The following is a 23,010-nucleotide window of genomic DNA, read 5'->3' on the forward strand; positions in this document are numbered from 1 at the left end:
TAGAAAAACTATTTTACGTTTTTACTTAAAAAAAAAAAGAAAAATATGTCCATTATGTTAATGAGAATCATAAATAAAATAATGAATTGTAACTATTAAAAAATAATTTAGAATTTATAATCGTTACAAGAGTCATTAAATTTTCTACTTTTATTTATTTCCTTAGTTAGAATATTTTATCTTACATTTGATTAATAAAAAAAAAACATAAATAAATAAATAAATAAAAAAAATAAATTAAAAAAAAAATAAATAAAAAAAAAGACGTAATAAAATATTTACAAATTACGTTAAAAAATGTGTGTGTCTGTATGTGTGCGTGTGTGTGTATGGGATGTAATTAATAAAATTATTAATCTATTATCTATCATGAAAATAAATAACATTTATCATTAGTATAATATCTAATTAATATCTGAATAACAAACGATCGAATAAAACTTCATTAATTTGATTTTACTTTTAAAAATGAATAAAACTCATTTCATTGAATGAAAAATGAAAAATGAGAAAACGACAAAAACGTATGTACGCGTGAAAAAAGAAATACGAATGAATCTTTTGAGAATATTAATAGTAAAAGAAAAAAAAAAAAAAGAAGAGGGAAAAAAAAAGAAAAAAAAGAAAAAGAAAAAAGGAAAAAAAAAGAAAAGAAAAGAAAATGATGGTCTGTCTTCCTAATATTAAATAGAAAGAAAGACATTAAAGGAACATGTAAGTACGTTCTCGTGACAAAACTCTCTTATTTCTTTTCCGGTAAACGTGACTGCACCTGCGCTTCTCTACCTCGGTTTCGTTAACGTTCGCTTTGCGACGTCCTGAACAACACCTGACAGGAAAGTCATCGTTAAAAATTCCGTTACATGCGTCTGAACGCACTTGAGTATTCAATTGCGCGTGTATCTCTTTACAAAGCAATACCGTACATGCTTTCGATCTTCGATGAAAGTTCGAGAATTTGCGAAATAGCGAAAACAACGATGGAAATACCAAATAAATTTCGCTAACTAGACTTTTGGTCGAATTTATTTAATTTTTTTACAGAGTAAAAATATCAAAATTGGATCAAAAGTACCAATGGGTGATTGATTAAAAATCAATTGGGCTCATTTCTTTCAGACTTTTTTTGTCAGATTTCGATAAAGCCACGAGCCTAGGAACTTTTTTTTATAATCTGAAAAAAAAAAAGAAAGAAAAGAAAACATTAACTTGAAAAGTCTCGAAAAAGAGTTGTTGATCTTTAAAATCACTCATAATAACCTTTGAACCCTTTTGTACTTCTATAACAATTTTTAATTTTACAATTACATTAACATCGATCATAAGTCTCATTTATTTAATAATCCATACACGCATACACTTTTTTATCGAATTGTAAGATTAAATAATTAATTCGATTTAATTTGATTTGATTTAATTTAATTTGACTATGTATTATTTTGTTTATATCTATTATTTATATTTTGATATTTTATATTTTTATTTGACGTTAAATAACTTATATAATTATATAAATATATGAATAACTTATACAATAATTAATATAATTTTATTAACATTTTAATGTTTTTTATTTGTTTGTTTATATTATAATCAAGGTAAAATTAATTTAAATGAGTTTGTTGACTTAATTATTCAAGCTAAAATTATATATACCATAAAATTATAAAATTATGTATACCATATATGATTTATTTATAATAAATAAATTAATTAAATTAAAAATTATTAAAAAGTTTTTAAATAACAACTATTATCTTTCCTTTTTATATTTATAATTTAATTCATTTCGAATATATCGAAAATTAAAATTACACGAATAAACGGATTATGTAAATAAAAAAATATCACTGACTTCGTTTTATCAATAATTTTTTTTTTTTTTTTTAATCTAGTCATCATCAACTATCAATGTTCAGGTAATTGAATATTCAATAGAACATTCAGTTTTTATACACATCACAGTATTTGATAACAAGAAATTATCGATCGCACGATACAAATAAATGATACAATATATGATATTAAAATCCTTTCAAATCATTTATACATTTTCATAATATATTTTAAAGGAAAAAAAATATAATCCTTTAGATAGATAAAAGAAAATAAAAAAGATTTGTTTTTTCTTTCTCCTTATGCAACTAATATATATTGACATTATGAATATTTCCATTGCAATGACTCCACTTGTCCTTACATTTCCATAATCTATTCAAAAGAAAAAAAAAAAGAAAAGGAAGAATGATCGAGAAAAGATCAATTGTGTTATCACTAATTATATATTGACATACTGATTATGGAGAACTTTGTGACAAATTTTCGAATGAGAATTCTTGATTCAAAAAAAAAAAAAAAAAAAAAAAAGAAAAAAATACGAAAGAACATAAATAAATAAATAAAAAGAAATAAAATAGAAAAAGAAATAGAAAACAAGTGAAAGGAAAAATTAAGAATATTCATAGAAAAATAAAAGAAAAAACGAATAAATAAATAAATAAAAGAAAAGTAAAAAAAAGAAAAATCGTGATCGTCCGCGAGCGGAAAATCAATGGTATAAAGAATTTCTCATACGATCCGATTTCCGGAATGAAAAATCGTCGCGCGTCCGCGCTCTCGCGTTCACGGCGAGTTTAGAAAGTCCGGAAGGTGGCAGGAAATTGCACCACTGCACCACCGAGGATTTCTCGACGGCTTTTAGGCTCAACGGCTTTGGCCACCGCTGCCTTTTCCTCTTTTTTCTTCCTTTTCTTTTTTTTTTTTTCTTTTTTTCCTCTTCTTCTTCGTTTGCAGTAGCAACAACGAGAGAGATACGGCCTACCGATTCGACCATTAACGCGATTGTTTCGCCGGCTTTTAGAGAGGCGTTCGAGTACGCCTATCGACCATAATAATGATTGTTCCTTTCCTTCGACCCCCTTTCAACTCAGGTACGGATTTAATATCTTAACTGGGTCACTTTTCGACAAGAACGATAATACTTCCTAAATTAATTCTAATAACTTATCGTTAATTTATTTCTAATACGATTTTATATTATATTAGATTGATATTAAAATTTTCAATAAAAAATATCACGAATAATAATCATTCATTCAGATCCAAATAATAATTTTAGTTTCTCCTTCGATCCACGACACGAATTTAAAAGATCTATTTAGTCGATCACTCATCGAACAATGACATCTACTAATCTTTTTTTATTTTTTTGCTTTTTTTTCTAATAGATTATTTTTGGGCGAATAATTTTTTATTAAAAACAGACATTTTCATTAAAAAGATCTTTAAAAAAAGGACAGCGTTATTTCAAGATATTTACAATAAAATATCGTAAATTTCCATGTAACTTTTTAAAACAGTCTTAGCATACCCTTGAGAATGTTCTTTGTTTTGTTTTCTTTTCTTTTTTCTTTTTTTTTTTTCTCTATAAACATACGAGTTCAAGTTGTAAAAAAAATGTTTTTCTATATATTCTATCGACAAAGATTTCTGTTTATTTAAAGTTTGTACAATTCTTGTTTAAATCCGTCCCTGTTACCACCTTCCACCCCTTTCAAACATTTCTTCGTCTTTCTGTAGAGATCGGTCTTTCTTTCTTTCTTTCTTTCTTTTTTTTTCTTTCCTCGGTCCATTCCTCATGCAAATCTTGTACCGATCGTAAAACGTTCGTTCGTTCGATCGGTTCCGTTACTGGAAGCGATGCCAGCGAGGTGAGAGATACACGAGTAGGGCGGTAATAATGAACAGAGGCAAAATGGTTGAAGGGGGTAGAGGGAAAAGCAAAAGAAAGAGGGAAAGAGAGAGAGAGAGAGAGAGAGAGAGAGAGAGAGAGAGAGAGAGAGAGAGAGAGACCCGTGATATTTATTCTTCGTGGAAGGCAAAGTACGATTTTACGATCTTTCACGAGCCTATGAATTCCTGTATCTATATGTATAAGTTTTTAACAGTACGAATAATAATAATAAAAAAAAAAAATTTTTCGACACGCCTCAAACAATAAAATCTTGAAATAAATTAATAAGATCAAGTTAAAGTGAATAATATTAATAAAAAGACTCATATTATTTACGTATAATTTACTTAAATTTCTTTTTTTTTCTATATATAATTTATAAATAAATTTATGATACTCCTTAATATCAGTCGAAGGTCTTAAGAATGTTTATTTTAAATACATGCGTCCAGATTGACGACCTTGATGTTGTTTATTTTTCTCCTTATAAAAACAAGATCATTATTTTATGTTAACATCGTAAGAAAACTGTGGAAATATTTATTATTAATTTCTACTTGTGTAATATCATTCCTTTCCTTCTCACTCCATTATACCTATATTAAAAGGAAAAAAAAAAGAGGAAAAAAAGAAAGAAAATAAAAACAATTTCAAATACAATAATAAAAATATATACTTAAGCACAAAACATGAGAGAGCACAAAAAGCGTGTAAAACAATTCGCATAATTTCGATCACGATCAACATGATCTACCATTAACGAGAATCAAGTGATAAATTAAAAAACTTACTTTCAATCAATAATAATAAAGAAAATCTAATTTAAGAATCTGATTATATTCTAAAAATAACTATGCGATGGCGCATATTTTCAAAGTATAATAATTTTCTATACTATCGGGACAAACACAACGACGAAGTAAAATTATATTTTTGTTATTTTTGTATTAAATAATAAATCACTATTGTCATTGACTTAATTAATACGTTAACACTTAAGAAAAACTATTGCTATTATTATCATACTGCATTTTTGATAAACCTTAATGATGAACCGACTTGACGAGAATTAAAATTTATTAATGATTTTTTTTCAAAAATTTAAATATTTAAACCTTATTCATATTTCATGACATTTGATAATATTTCAAGATGCATCTGTATAAACAGAAGAACATTCGAGGTACAATAATTAATGGAACGATAAATTCCAGAGTATATGTATATTTTTACAGTTTTCTAAAACTTCTCTCTCGACGGTCATTATATTTAATCATTAAAAATTATTTATTCAAACGTTATCTCGACACATTATCAATATTGTTTCTCAAATATTTCCAACAGACAATGGATTGTGTTAAAGAAGAAACGATACGAAAAAGAAAAAGAAAAAAAAAAGAAAAGAAAAGAAAAGAAAAGAAAAGAAAAGAAAAGAAAAGAAAAGAAAAGAAAAAGGAAAAAGAAAGAAAGAAAAAATATACGAAAAAATATATATGAGAAACGTAGCTGCTTATTATTAGATTCACTTTCGCCCGATCTTACATGAAATTCCCATGCTCTTAGGAATGAAATGAAAGGTGAATTTCTTTCCAATTCGATTCGACTCGAATCAATGACAGTTCGTCTAATAACAGATTTTCTCTCGCATTCCAGATACTATCGAGTTTAATATAAAAAAAAAAAAAATAATAAATTAATTAATTAATTAATTAATTTAAAAATAATAAAAGTTAAAAATGTGAAAGTAAGATTGATTATTACTTTGGACAAAAACGACAGGAATCCTATGAAAAAGAAAGAAAAAGAAAGAAAAAGAAAGAAAAAGAAAAAGAAAGAGAGGGAGAGAGAAAGAGAGATCGTATTCATATTTTGTGCTGGTTCGATATGTATGTACATATATGTATTTAGGTATGTATAAATATGTATAATATATTATATATGTATATACGTATTGGTTTTTCAAACGATTCGCGATAAATTTATTTTTGTGTGAGTTATAGATTAAAATAAACGAGCCTCGAGCAAAAGTGGGTCGTAAAGTCGAAAAACGATCGATCCGATTCGAATCGAACGATACGCTTTTACCTTTCGATAAGATATGAAAATAAATTTTCATGCGTATTATAAGCTTCAAGGGGACCTTTTTAACCTTATATTCATACGTTCATATATATATATATATATATATATATATATATATATATATATATGCATATCGTATAAATAATAACAGATGCATCCTAAAGTGTTTATGTAACTTTATGTAGGAGGATCGAGCGGATTAACGTTTTATCGTTAAAAAAGAATAAATATATATATACATACATATATAAAGAATAGAATATTCATTTATTAACATTGAAAAAGAACTTGTAATTTTTTTTATTACCAGAATTACAAATTTAAATTTATGTAAATATAAATGACAAAGTTTATAGAATTGATAACGTAGATCTTGATGTGTTTTTCATGTTAACAAAAATTAGAGTGATAAAAAGCACTAAGTATTATATAATTTTCTATCTCTCGGGTTATTTTTTATGCAAAATCGTTTTATTTAATTGGCATTAATAATGCTTTTAAAAGAAAATTATAGGAAAAAAAAAAACGATGACGAAGTAGCTGAAGATAAAGAAAAAGAAGAAGAAAAAAACAACAACAAAAAACGGAAAATTGAAAGAAGAAAAAAATATACATTTTTTCCAATAAGATCTAATTTCTATATCATCTAATGTAATTTTTCTTCAACCGTGACTCAATCGAAATACAGCGTCACGTATAAAAATGTAATTATGGGAGAAAAAGGAGAAAAAAAGAAGAAAAAGAAAAAGAAAAAGAAAAAGAAAAACAAAAAAAAAAGAAAAAAAAAGAAAAGAAAAGAAAATCGTAAATTGCAAGCAACGTGCGAGTAGAGTTAAAGAGTACGTGATGAAGTCGCTACTTAACAAGTCGATCGTTCGCCCCGGGAAAATAATTCGTAATTCAAAGTCGCCGATGAAACTACTCTGATCTGCATCGGGCTTCCTTCGCCTATCTATAATACATGCTGAGAGAAAGAGAGAGAGAGAGAACTACTTCTCTATTAAATTGATCAGAGAAATATCGGATTAAAGAACATTCGCCGACTCGATATGCAAAGTTGTTACTCGTTGATATGACGACCATGACGGCGACGATACTAACATGAGTTACAGCTGATTATAAAAATATTTGGTCACTAAAAATGATCATTTATTTTTTTTCTTTTATATATATATATATATATATATATATATATATATATATATATAAAATTTTCAATAAAAAATTTGTTCTTTTATTTTCATCATATACTTGACATACCACAATTGAAAAATTCTTAATTCTGTATACACTTCTTAACATAATTTCACTATATCTGTTTATAACAATGTAAAAGAATATTCTCCGTTTAGCGTTAGTCAAAAAGAAGATTTATTCAATTTAAAAAAAAAAAAAAAAAAAAAAAAAAAAAATGAAAGGAAAAGAAAAAGGGAAAAAGTAATAATCATTCAAATATTTCTATGACTATAATCGTATAATACAACATGCACCGTACTCTTTAACATTGAAGTATTCATTACGCATAATAAAGTCTCCACAATTTTCCCGAGCAAATCTATGTCTAATTCTACTTCGTCACTAACTACCAGCATATAATAACTCCGATAGACATACTTATGTATAGCGTATGTGTGCGAGTGATGTAACGTAACGGTAAACGAAAGAGGGTAACTGTACGAACTTCGAATTACGAGCGAACATAGAACAAAGTATTTATTAATGTCTATTTTAGATAAAGATAATGAAAAAAAAAAAAAAACAAAAGAATAAAAAAAAACCAAAAAAAAAGAAAACAAAAGAAAATAAAAAGAAAGAAAAAGGACTACAAATGTAAAAATGATTTTATTATAGAAATATCAAAAGGAAATGATGATCGAAAATACGAAATTAATTTCTAAAATGTCAAACTCTTCAAAGATAATGAGAAAGAGAAAATAAATGCATAGAATGTAATTTACCATTCTACTTGCAACATATTTCTTCCTAGAATCTTTTCTTTTTTTTCCTTACTGGTAAATACACATATACGTATACATACATGCATAGATGCACGTATGAGGGTCCATGTATGCACGTACATAAAAAAAAAAAAAAAAAGAAACAATCAACAATCTTCTTCCTTTCTCATTTCTTTTTCTAATACATATAAACGTACGTGTACTTTCTGACATATATGCCCTACTACTATCATTACGAGAATGGACTATAACGAAACTTTTACATTCGCACGAAAAACTTTCCAATGTACCCAATACATTTTTAATGAGAGAATTAGTGCACGTCAATTAACGTTCTCGAAAAAAAGGAAAATTAAAAAAATCATACTTCTTTGTCTCTTCACAAAATTTCGTGAGATTTCGAGAACGTAATGTAACAAAAAAGAATCACCTATTCTAAGTCGATATACTTTTTCTAACTTTTTAACAAGAGAATCAACTTTCTTCGATATTTAAAAAAAATTGTTTTAAAATAAATAAATGTTCAAAATAATTTTATCAATGCGAGTATAGATATCGACATGTTACATGATCCATTCTACTTATCCACACACACACACACACATATATATATATAAAAGTAAAAAAAAAAAAGCTCCAGTTATGTAAACACTTACGAATAATATCGTGACTTTTCAGATTTAACTGATAAATATTATTTAACGATCGTTACGCCAATTTGATCTGAATGAAAGCTCATAAAGTACGTATCTAAATACTTATATATCAACGTTAATCTCTATGAAATAAAATTCATCGATAACGTGATAAATTATACGTACCCTTTAGCTTTAACTTTGAATAAATTTATTTCTACTTTTTCTCATTAATTTTTTTTTTCTTTTTTTTTTTTTTTTACTTTTAAACTTTATTTCCTTCGAACGGGCTTCTTCTCTTCGACGACCTTAAGGGTTGATATGCTTTCTCGTCTATATCGAAAAGATTTGCGTGAGAAATAGTGAGCATAACCGTTGTATGCGAGAAGTCCTTATCTTGTTGCCAGTCTACCGTAAACTTGACTTTACGAGCGTAGCTCACTCGCGCGCTTGCTTGCTTCGAAGCGTGGCAATACGATATATAAGTATGTATATGTATATATATATATATATACATACACACACACACACATACATACATATACATATACATATACATATACATATACATATACATATACATATACATAAATATATTCCTCTTACGCACGTTTCCTTTGCATTTCGTTTCGTCTCGACGGTGTAACGGTTACTCATTGCGGTAACGCGCCTCTTCTTCTCATTGCGAAAGACACGCACCGACTTTTCTAATGCTGTCGACGCTTCCGTCAATCGAATTTGCAAATCCGTCAATCGAAATGTACGACTTTCTTTTCTTTTTTTTTTTTTTCTTTCTTTTTCTTTTACTATGAACATTCGTTCAAATCTCTTTTGAAACTTTTCGAACGATTGATATTACTGATATTATTCTATTTCGCAATCGGACGAATTACTGTGAAAGTATACATAGTTGAGATCTCGTGAAAGTCCTTTGAAATCTTTCAAATGTTATTTTATTTTGTAATACGAAATAATTTCTCACGATTCATAATCTTAGAAGTTATTTGAAAGTAATATCAGTTCACGAAAATGAGTAATTGATTTTTAAATGGATCTATGAACTTTTACTACACCCCTGTATATTAATTAAAAATATTTTTATTGTTATTAGATAATCGAATATATATATATATATATAAGATCAATTCGACGATCGACGTTATAATATTGAAAAAAAAAAAAAAAAAAAAAAAAAAAAATTTCTTCGAATTCCAATAAGAAATTTCATACGTTTTTGATCGATAAAATATAAAATACGCAATATTAATTATAAGATTTCTAATATTAATAATTGCAAATATAATACTCGTGATTTTATTACTATTCAATTATTAACATCCTAGCATAGCATAGGAATGTCCGAGCAACTTTCTCATTTCAATCGATCGCGAGATTTTTAAACAGTATATTTCACTCGTGTCCCTTTTCCTACCATACATAGATAGGACATACAAGGAATAGCCATAGACATCTTCAAATATATATATATATATATATATATATTTATAATTTCTAGCCGAAAGGCATAACGGTATCTAACTATTCGATGACGTCCGTCGATACACTTCATTCTACATTTCAAAGGGCTATTAAATATACAATTTAATGTTAAATTTATGCTATTGCCGCAAAGGAAACTTAACTTTTATCGATATTATTATACAACGTATATATGTATACATGTCATGAGTGAAATGAAAAATAAAAGAAAAAAAAAAATAGATTATTAATTTCAATATCGAATATAAAATATCTAAAGGATCCTTAATTAACATGAAACAATATATATATATATATATATATATATATATATATATATTTTGTACGATATAAATAAAATGTCAAGAGATAGAGAGTGAGAAAGAGAGAGAGAGAGAGAATGACTAAGAAAGAAAGAAAGTACATATTGGATGTACGAAATTGATCAAAAAAGTTTACTTTAACTACCAATCCAAGTTCTTCGATTTCACGCAAGAAAGATTCAGAAAATTTGCCACAGTTTTCTCGAAGCATTTAATGATTATAAATCAAACTAGGGAATATATAAGTTTTGTGCCTACTATTGGCACGTATAATTGTCGTAACCGATATACTCACGAAAGGCAACACATCTTGTGTATGTTATCATGTTACCTGTATACACCATTACACATATGTAACTGCAGACATCTATATGTGTATACACATGCTTATGTTGTACTATGCTCGCGAGCATAGTAAAAAAAAAAAAAAAAAAAAGAAAAAGAAAAGGAAGAAAAAAGAAAAAGGAAAGGACCGGCATTATTTACGAGGCATCGCAAAGCGTAGACTCGTAGAGAGGATTGACGATGCTTTAACCTTGCCAGACGCGTCGCAAATACCGACAAATGATCTACGTGCTATTCGTGCGTACACACAAAAGCCGACGGTAATCAAGAATCCCAACCGGCTGCTCATTTCTAACGCCGGGGATGATATTTTCTTATCATCTAAATTTGACACGTCATCGTATGATATCACACGTGTATTTCTAATTCTAACTCTAATTTCAATTTTAAATTTGATATTCTATAACAAGAATATGTATAAATCATACACCTATACATATATATACGTATATAATTACTCGTAGAGTAAAATTAATATAGGTCGATCGATTTTGTTTCATTATTTTTTTTTTCACTTGTTCGTTATCAATGTCTCACTAATAATATCCCTTTCGTTTTTTCATAAACTTATGAAAATTCAATCTCGCACATATGTAGTACTTCGAATTATATAGAATATTTCGTTTAAAACATATAAAAAAAGTATTATGTAGTTCTGGATAAATTTCGTGATACGAATATATTTCTAATGATTTCATTTGAAATATTTCTTTGTTACGGGTAAATGTTATATTCAAAATAAATATTGATTTTCAAATATCTTAATGTAGTATTTCATAACGACGGCAAAATCAAATTAGATATTTATAACTACATACGTGCTCGTAAAAGAGAAATTAAAGGAAATTTCTTTCTCATAGAAAAAGGAATGAATCAACAAATGGGAATACCATTTCCCGTAGAAAAGTCAACATCCGATTTGTGCTCGTGAGAGTTTATTGCGTGCAACTACGTTTCTGTTCGTACCGGTAAATCAATAATTTAACGATATTGCAAATGGTAATAACGAAAAATAAATACAAAAATAAAAAAAAAAACGAAAAAAAGGACGATGAACTCTTTGAAACGTGTTTTGAAAACAGGGAAGACGACGAAGTCCCGCGATGAAGGTGTCATTTCCAGCAACAGGAAGGAGATAATAAAACGTTACGTCATATCGTCTCTATTAAATTCGATCGATGGATATGATGGTCGGTCTCAGGGAAAACGCACAGCCTCCTTTTACGCTCTTTCATTTTTAACATGAAATCGTTGATATCTTTTTAATATACATCGTAAAAACGCAATTCGAATTTAACAATTACGATCATCTTTCTTAACTTAATATAACGTAAGAGGATAATAAATATGACGCAAGAGAAGAAAGAAAAAAGGGATTACAATTTACAAAGAATATCGTTAAAAATATAACACTCCCTGTAAAATATGTTATCTCACAATTTAATAAAGGTACGAATTAAAAGGGGGGGGGGGGGGGGGGGGAAAGTAATAATAATAATAATAATAAAAAGAAAAAAAAAACGAAGTAATTTCTTTTTACCTGTATCTCTAGCTGGACGAATTTGACAGATGACCACCAACCAGCCATTCGCATTGATTGAGCGCTTTAACGAATTCGTTCGATAATCGACGACGGAGATATCTCTTGTCAACTGACAATTGTCGTTTGTCCCTTTGTCGTACGATGTTATACAATAGAGACGAATAGAAACACGTAAAGTTCGATACGTAAAGCTAATATCCTCGGTGATTTGAAAAACAACGAAGAACGTAAGAGCTCTTCTAAACAAAACACGTCCTACTTAGTCTACGGTCGTGCGCTGACTGACGAGCCTACTCGTCGTTTCTGCCAGTGGTGCGGTAGTTGTAAGCGAGAAAAGGAGTGGGAGGTGACTCGTTGTCTGACTACAGACGGCGCCTAACTACTCGAAAGTTGATTGGTCGACGGGCTCAACGCCGGTTCGACACCCGCCGCTAGCTACTTTACACGCTCCCTACATCACAGTTTCTCTTCACCTAATTGTAAGATACATTTATTTCTCCTCTCTCTCTCTCTCTCTCTCTTTCTCTTACTTCCTTTCTCTCTCTCTCTCTCTTTCTCTTACTTCCTTTCTCTCTCTCTCTCTTTTTTTTTTCTGAAAGATATGTATGTACGAGTATGAAATGTGACAAGGAAATGACGATGAATATAAAAATGATACGATCTTATAATTTTTTAAAATTTTTATAAAGAAAAATTTGAAAGTGTAAAAATATATTTATTTTTTAAGAGACTTCGTTTAACTTTTATTATTAGTAATAGATTAATACCTTCGTTAATACATTAAAAATATGGTACTAAAGAAATAATTATTAACAAAAGATAAAGGATCTTTCTTTTTCTAATAATGATATTGCATCATGTTTGTTAATAGTAAAAAAGTATTGTGTATTGTACTGTACAATGACTTCTTTGCTATAATCGATACTTGATTTTACCGACTTTTTTTAAGATATGTATGACTTTTTTAAAATAGTAATTATACATGACAAGGATACAGTATGGTAAATCGAAAAGAAATAACGTTTAGAGAAAAGAAAAACAAAAAGGGAAAAAGAAGAAAAAAAGAGCAAAAAAAGGAAAAAAGATAATGAAAGACAATAGACAAGGTTCATGCAAAAATCAATACATTAATATAAAAAGCAATTATAGACGCAAGATTTTTTTACGCCGATAATCATTGTCGTTTGTTGATGATAAAACGTTTAAAAGAGATGACAAGATAAATGGGAAATTTGGTTACCTTTGAAGCGTATAAAAAATCTGGCGTGGAACTAGAAAAGACGTTCAAAAAAAGTTAACGAGAAAGAATTCAAGTAAACGGTATGTCTGTGTGTATATATATATATATATATATATATATATATATATATATATATATATGTTAGTACTACGTTATGTAACGACAAACTACGTTGTAAAGAAGAGTGGTGGTAATGTTTGCAGGAATGCATCATACCGAGAAAACATAATAATGTACAAAAAAAATTATGTTACATCTCGACGTAATTACTTATTTTAACACATTCCTTTTCGCCAATTTAGACGTCGTATCTTTTTACAAACATGGACGCTTAATGTTTCAGAGATTAACATTGTTTAAATAACTATTAACTTTCTCCTTTATAATTTGCACGATTTTCCTTTTTCTTTTTTTTTTTTTTTTTGTAATATCATAACGTATGTACTACAAGAATGTTGTCCATAATCTAATTTATTTATTTATTTTTTATTTTTTTTTTTATTTTTTGAAGCAAGTATTAAACTAATGTATAATAATAAGCCACCAGAATTTACCATAATAAATGGTATAGAAAACACGTACACGTACACGTGTTTTAACGATCTTATTATTATTACGCAATATTATAGTTATATCGATCAAGCTTAATTTTACGGTAGATAAATTCGTTTTTTATCTCTATTCTTTTATGTATTTTTACGATTTACTTACATACCCATTTATTTATATACCTATTCATTTACTTACATTATCCATTACATATACTTACATACATTCGATTTTTGTAGGAAAATTGAAATATAGCGTCAAAGTTTTTTTTTTCTAATTAAAAAAATTAGATATTTTTATCTTTTTTTTCCGTTTTTCTTGAGCAATTAAAAACAATCACATTAATAGCATTATAGAGATAAAATATATAAGTTTTATCTTAAAAGCACAAACACTTGATATGGAAACTACTTGATAAGTTTCCTGGTCGCTGGATTGATCGTGGAGGGCCCATCCAATAGCTAACCAAGATCACCGGACATTACACTTTGTGACAACTTCCTTTAGGGTTTCATTAATGATCATGTATATGATACTAGAATCTTCAATCTCGATGAGAATAAGACAAAAATTCACACTGCAATTTTAGCAATTGATGCAGGCATGATTCATCATGCAAGACTGGAGTTAAATTATTGTCTGAGCTTAACAACAGTCTTTAATATCAAATGTTTGTGACTTTAAGGTAAAACTTTGACATTGTCTCTATGAAATGTCAATAATGTCATTGTTTTAAACTCACCAATAAAGATTTTACAACATTATAAAATTGTACAGACAATTCATAATCACTCTGTACATATAAATAATATATAATTGATTACATCAAAGAGGAAATGACTTTTAAGTTTTTATTTCTTTAAGTTTTTTCTCAAAGAGAATAAGATACGTTTGATCTTTGACGAGTTCTGTAACGTGCTACACAATCTAAAGGAACACTTTTTTTTCTTCGTAATTACATCGAAGATTACAGTCGAAACGATCGTTTAATGCATTCGTGCCTATGCATGTCGACAACGTTTGCAGGAGAGCCTACTAGTGCTAATACAGGCATTATTGCAAAATCTCGAAATCGCGTGATACGCACTCGAAGTGCACTCGGTTGCGCTTGAAATATCACGGGATGGTGAATATTGCATGCAGGAAGGATAACGTTGCGCTCGTACCTTGAATGTTAAATTAGAAAATATTCGTTTTCTCCGTTTTGTAAAGTAGCGCTCTTATCCGATTTCTTGATTTTGTGAAACTCTTAAAAGAATTGTAAGAAATTGTAACTAAGAAAATCTAACGATCATTTTTGAATTTACAATTGCATCGAGAACAAACCTTTAACGTAAACAAGAGGAATTACATATATGATATTAATTATTTATAATAAAAAATGAAAAGAAAAATATTACAACGATTAATTATGTCTTTTATCAATATTCAAATATATGTACGAGATTGTAATCGAGAAAAAATATTTTTATCTACAAATGTTCTATTCTCTTATCTCATCGCTATTGTAAACAACTTGAATATTCTTCTACTCATGTTTCATTTCAATCATTAATAAAAATTCTTTCATTCCCTTGTACCTTACCTATCAAGTAGCTTTTTACATTTTGTATTTTAATTTTAATATCTTTTATGATAAATAAAATTTCTAACAAAAAAAAAAATCTATCTCCTTTAATTTCATTATATCTATAAATCCATCAAAAGAACATCGGCATATAAAAATTCGTATCTAGTTTAAAACGATTAAACTATACGGATATGATAATGTATCTATAAAAAAAATAATATAATGATAATGTATCTATAAAAAAGATGTAATGTATCTAACATTATATATTCTTTTCAATTATAGGGATTAACGATTAATTTATAACAGAGAAAAAGACGGAAGAAAAAGAAAAATAGAAATAGAAATAAGACACTCTCTGTGGTTGTGATTGTAAAAAAGAAAAAAAGAGAAAAGGAAATAAAAAAAGAAATAGGAGGAAAAGATAGAAAGAAGAGGAAAAAGAGAAAAAAAAGGATACGAATATATTCGTAACTAGGAACGTGCAACGACTCAGCCACGATCTATTCCTCTTCCAAGCGCAACTCGTATATTTTCCTGCACGTATCTCTTTGACCATGACAGTGTATCCTCTCTCTTCTATCTCTACCTTTCTCTCTCTCTCTCTCTCTCTCTCTCTCTCTCTCTCTCTCTCACTCTTTCTCATACACATACACACATACACACACTATCTTTATCTCTTTTTCTTTTGAGAACGACAGAGAGAGTATGAAACAGTTAGCGACGGCAGTCCCCAGTGCTCGCTCGGCATAATTCTCCGTTTCAAATGGCGTCGGCTTTAATCGAGCGCCGTGTAATTTACGATTTTCTCTGCATATAGTTTCTAGTCACCCCGTATGACTCGTCCTTCATCGGTCACGGGTCGTCGTTGTAAAGTCATATAAATACATACATATGTATGTATACATTCTCGCGAGTATAGCCTAGCCAACCCGATGTCTCATCGAATTCAGTGATAGTCACATAATTAGGATTAGGTGAATGATCTCGACCTTTCCAACGTCGATAATTTATATTATTTATACCAATGAATAATATTTCTGATAAAAACTTTTTCTATCGCCGATAGAATCATTACATTTACAAATTTCAACCTATAATATATAACAACTATTTCATCGATAAAGATTCTTTAATTTTATTTTGATTCTTTTAATCGTTAATTATGATCAACTAGAGAATTTAAATTTTCGTTTATTAAGATATTAAATATATACAATATGTCGGATAAAAAGTTTGAGATTATTTTAATTAAAAATAAACTTAAACCGTTCATCGAATATTGCCATAAAGATCATCGAATTTTAATCGTATAAATAATTTAATGAAAGTTTCCAAATTGTTTCAAACTTTTGAATAGGATTGTATAACTAACAAAAAGTATATTCAAGGTATATAGTTATCTATCGTGAACATTTCCATTTTTATTATCTCATCGTGCCTAATTGTAAATTAATAATATCATAATATGCATAAAGTGTGTATGTTTCTTATGAATCATTTGAACTTAGGAAGGGAGATATGGGAACCATACAAAACAAGAGATAACGAAAGGATGTAATCCTCTTTCTATGTGTATATATGTACGTGTGCCGTGCAACCAAGTCTAATCAAATTGACCCGTGGTGGTGATTAAACAAATTGAAAGGTCTCGAGAATGTCAGAGGAAGACCTTACACTGTCCATTGAGAATAACGAAGATCTTCGTATTCTTATGAATTAGAATATTTCAAGTGATTGATAACACGACTTGTATATATCGAAATTTTTAAATATAAAAATTCATCTAATTCCTTATAAGGCTTATGAATAATAACATAAGAGATATTATAAATCAATTATGATAATATTATTGTGAAACATTTACATAATAATTTTTCTAAACGAGATACAAATAATTATTACAAAGAAAAAATTGTTGATAGAAATTAATTCATGAGATTTTTCGAAAATTGCCAAATTATGTTATATACATTTAAACTATAATAAACAATAATATATATATATTTAAGAAAAATTCGGAAAAGCGTTATAATTTTATATACATGTATATATATATATATATGTATATATATATATATATATATATATATATATATGTATATATATATTATATTTTATATAGGCATATATAGGTTGTTTTACTTAAAACGGACCATCTAAATATCTTCTTTATATATCTATGAATATAAAGGAGATGATATATCCTTTATATATATAGATATTCCTAAATAAAACGATTAGAATTACAAACAACTCAGATGTATTTATATCGCTTCCACTTATTTTGAACAACTTTGCATAATAGTAAGTTGTGACAAGACATCCGAGGCCTTTTCGTGACTTCTGGCAATCTTCTGAGTCTAAGAGAGACCTCGAGAGAATTTTTAGACAAACGCTTTCAAAGGATTATATATCTTCGAATGAAGAATGCCAAACGTTCGTGTCTGATATATGTATTCCTCCATCTCTTGTCCCCCTACTCCCGCCTCCACACTTATAGGATCCATAATATTAACATTTTTCGTTGTATAGCTGTTTTTAAATTACGCATGTTTAAGTTAATACTTCTCACTTTATTCTTTCGACTAAATGTATGTAACGAACATTGGATATGTAAATAACGATGATAACAAGTTCCAACTTTATAACTGTGTAAATCCTGATTTTTTTCAAAGATTACACTACTTGTAATGTTATGCGTTTCATTGGCTAAATATAATTTAGATAACCTCGATACTGAAGTAGATAAAGAATAACTAATTATTATTTTATTACTATTGTGTAATAATTAATAAATAACACTAATTAATAAAAAACAAAGTTAGACCGGCTTCACCAATACTTCCAAAAATTGCGATTGATGACTTTGACGATCTATAAATTGTACAAGGAAATATAAAAAAAATCTTTCAATATTTGATAATAAAATTCTAATCGACTAATTCAAAGTGGTACAAGTCGTAATTTTTCCATACCAATAAAAATAAAGTTCGACATTTATATGTCGTACTTCTTTTCTCGCTCGCTCGGTATATGCTAATACAATATATAATATAGCGTCCTATAAATTTAAAACCATAGAATTTATGTCGATCTTCATCGATTCTTTTTTTGCGATTTTTATCGAACAAAATAAATTTAATAGAATACTTTGTAGGATTTTTAATCAAAGAATTTCTCTTGATGTTAGTCTTATCTTCATTAACTTTAATTCGTTAATTAAAAAACTCGTTGTCCATTAACGAAAGTAATGCTGAAAATATATATATATATTTATTTATTTATTATATACATATCTACATGTAATAGTGCAGATAATATACAATTAAAGTAAAAAGGAGAAAGCTACTACCGTAAAAATAGTAATTATCGAGATGCCTCGTAAAAATACAACGACACATCACTTCCGTTGGTCGATTATCAACATTCTATTAATTGCCATTCGCACAGTGGGATGATAAAGATAATTACCTGATAATAACGGCAATATATGACCAATAAGTTTATTGTGCGTAATTAATTTATATACATAGAAACATCTTAGGTAATAATGATTGTTATATATTCTATTAATATAAATTATATTATTCTTGTTCTTTACGCAAATCGTATTTTATGTTCCTTATGTAACAAAACATATTTCTTATATAATTACATATTAATATTATATGTATATGTATATATATATATATATATATATATATATATATAAAATATACTGACATAGAATTTTGTTTTAGCCCAAGTGTTTTATTTTGACATGTTATTTAGTCTTAATACCTGTGATTTAGTTGAACAGTTTCGTCTTATAATGAGATAGATAATAATTGTAAGATAGATAATAAATACTCCGCCATTTTAAAGTTTTAAAATCTGACATCTAGTGTTGTCATACAGTGCGCAGTCATCACAATTCTGTGCAGAGAGATTAACAGCAGGTTCGCGCAAATGGAAAAAGAGAAAGAAAAAAATTATAGGTAACGTTGGTAATAACAACCGAGAAAATCATCGTTTTATGGTGAAAGATTCATCAAGCTGTAAATAAGCTAACTAACGTAGTACAATCGTAGGCTCGTAACGTACAACTCATTACGAAATAGAATCCTATTTCAGGATAGCTCGATCGATCGTCAGAATCTAAAAAAGGAGTTTCACGGACGCATAGAGTAAGTATCTTAGAAAATCTTTCACTCTTCTAATTTCCTAATCCTAATACTATACTACTATTTTTAGTATCTCGAACTATGGTAAAAAGACAACCTAGATTATCTACGCTAATTAAGGAATACGATGATGTTACGCACAATTAAAGATTTTCGAATAACACAATACTATTATTTTTATACGAATAAATAATATTTATTTATTATATAATAATATTTAGGGCATAATACATAATGTTATGTCTTGAAACGATTCATTATAAAAACAATAAAGTGCTTCTATTAATTATTTTTGATGATTTTGTAAATTGCATTTTTCTTTTTTCAATTGTTTACGTTAATTGCATATACTCGAACGTCATTTATCCTATTAATAATTTATTTTCAATCTGTTCAGAAATCTAAAAAAAAAAAAAAAAGAAAGAAAAAAGAAGAAAAAAAATATATACGAAAATAATACACGATAATAAAATATATATTAGTCTACCGTTATCGTTATAGATTATATAATTAAAATTAATGAACGAAATTAATTTTGCATTATATCGTACGTATGATGCAAACGTATGACGACATGAATCGATGAGATGAATGTATGATGGAAGGTCAATGGAATGTCGATGCAGCGAAAGGTATTTTTATTTCGAAATTTTGCAGGATTACGTATGCCATAAATATGTACGTAATATATATGTATATGTAGACACGTCTATTTATGTATATATATATGCATGTATTTACAACATGTAGAAGTGAAAGCAGTGCAGCCAAGTGAAAGTCAAATTTACTACATCCTTCGTCTCAGAGATCTTGACGAACGTGGTTAATCAAGAAGAGAGAAAGAGAGACAGAGAGAGAGAGAGAGAAAAAAAAAAGGATTAATGACAACGATGATTCTCAAGAATCCTCTCATAAGATCATATGACTTCTTTATGCAGTTTATTATAGTCGTTGACTAACAATCATTTCGCTAAGAATATTTTAACTATAAGTAAAGAAATGAAACAAATATTTGTCGGTTTTTAATTCTTTTTCCATGTTTTAATTGTTATTTGATAACGATAATAATAATATGAAGTTCTTATCTGATCTTGAAACTTTGCTGACCTTGCACGATAATTTCCGTATACATAAATTTACATAATGATCATTTCAACTTACATAATATATTGTACGTCATTTTATTCCTTTTTTAATCTAACAATAAGAGTTAGAATTTACGTTTCACAGATTTAAATTTAAATTGACAGGTTTAAAGAATTTACGTTTTACAGATTTAGATTGTAATAATTCCTTAATATATTTTAATTATATTTTGTGTGTATATTTATTCTTTTCTATTTTAATCTTATAACGTTTATGTCTTTTTTTTCTCTCTTTCTAAAAACGACAACTTTATCCTAATAATTAATTATACGATTTAATGAATATCGTTTTAAAATTTGAAATGAATTAATTATATTCAGCTGATCTATTTTCAACGAAATATCTTCTTCTTTTCGATCATATAAACAATTAAGACAATTTAGTCAAAAACTGTTCAATTATATGTTAGATATATTATGTTTTATCGATCTCGAAACAGTCAATTAATCAAGTAACCTACACGTTTTCACGTTACGTATATCTAACAATAGTAGTATTCGATCGATTGCCCGACAAATAAATTAATTGTTTTTTATTCCTTCGAGCACGGACGTATTCTCTTTCGTTTTGTTTATAAGAAAAATATCATCTTCGAAACATTCGCACATTGAACTCGAATGGAAAATCGAATATTCTACGATAATTTCATAGAGGGGAAAAAAAATGAAATGAAATAAAATAAAATAAAATAAATAAATAGAAACTAAAAAGCATATGTTAATCAACATGATTTCACTTTCACGATCGTATTTGACTCAATGATTTTAATCGATCGTTGGAAAAGTTTGCGAAAAATTTAAAGGGGACGTTAACTTGAAACGACTAGAAAAGGTCTACAAGGCCTTATCGATAGTTGTAACGAACTGGTTCACAATTTTAATTGAAGCTGGTGAAAGGAAGTCGTGCGACTTAAAAAGAGACAGAAAATTATTTCGAGCGTGAATTTCTTTAAAGGAATTAGAATAAAATCGAGGAATACTAAATAAATTTTAAACGAGTCAATTTGAAATTACTATTGATTCGAAAAAAAAAAGATAACTAAATAAATAGATAAAATGAGCGTACTTATTTACTATTAAGAGTAGCCTTTTAATGATAATCGGATTTATGAAAGATATCTATATAAAACTGTATTACGTGTAGGTAATTATATTCTCTACTATGATATTAAAGTTGAAGTGTATATTTTTTTAGTAAGCATAAATTTTTTCAATTCGTTCAATATCAGCGCAATAATAATAATCACTATTTCAAGAAACTTGTAAATATCAAAACAAGTGAACATTATAGATTCTATTCTGCATGTAAACATAACGACAAGATATCTAATATTGAAAATATTATATTGTTGTACCTATAATATAATTATAATAATGTTGTTATGAGAGAACGTATCATGTTTTCCTGAAAATAATAAAACGGCAAACGAAAATATACCAGTACTCGTTTAATGACTAGTTAAAAAAAAAACTAATACTCTAACTCGTTCGACTAGTTAAAAAACTAAATACTCTAATTTCATTTGATAATGCATTCGTATTTATGTATTTAGTTAAAGGATTATCAATGATTCAGTAATTTGATTATTTTGAGTTATTGCAGGAATATACTATCATTTTTATATTTAGTGTGTGTTTATATCATCAATCGATTGATATTTACTATGATAATTTTTTTTTTTCTCGGCGAATTAGTACTCAATAATTAATAATAATATTTAACAATAAGTTTGTTCGTAAAAAAAGTTCTATGCTAAAATGTATATATTTTACTGTGAAGATTTATGAATTCATTGATAATAATATTACTCATATAATACTATATGTAAATATAATATATTGCATGCGTAAAATATAAAAATATGTATATACAAATATAAACGTACATATATATTGTAATTTATACGTATTGCATAATACATATTAAAAATCTATAAAATTTGTCATTATCAATAATACTTTTAAATCCTACTGTACTTGTGTAACTAATGTTACTACTGTACTAATGTACTTGTTATCACCTGTATGAAACGATATATAATGTATATAGATATGTAAACATAATATGCCATTCGTCCCGTGCGAATGCAAATAATAATAATAATAATAATAATAATAATAATAATAATAATAATAATAATAATATATAAATGTTAACTTACATATATATTAAATGTATATATTATAAATCTGTAAATTTATTACAGAAATTGTTTCGTTATCAATAAACAAAACCTTTCAT

At 27.5% G+C, this 23,010-nt stretch overlaps 1 protein-coding gene across 2 annotated transcripts in view; it reads right to left on the reverse strand.

The window, feature by feature from the left end:
* Nucleotides 1-23,010, reverse strand: part of LOC124424178 — a 56,557-nt gene that overhangs the window by 32,395 nt on the left and 1,152 nt on the right. The window contains exon 1 of one of the 2 annotated variants that reach the window (XM_046962859.1): nt 12,096-12,400. The exons of the other annotated variant lie outside the window; for it this stretch is intronic. The gene's annotated coding sequence lies outside the window, so the exon portion shown is untranslated. Of the gene's footprint in view, nt 1-12,095; nt 12,401-23,010 lie in introns of those variants that run through there. 2 annotated transcript variants of the gene reach the window in all.

The sequence above is a fragment of the Vespa crabro genome, chromosome 5 (assembly GCF_910589235.1).
Source record: "Vespa crabro chromosome 5, iyVesCrab1.2, whole genome shotgun sequence".
NCBI classification, from domain to species: domain Eukaryota; kingdom Metazoa; phylum Arthropoda; class Insecta; order Hymenoptera; family Vespidae; genus Vespa; species Vespa crabro.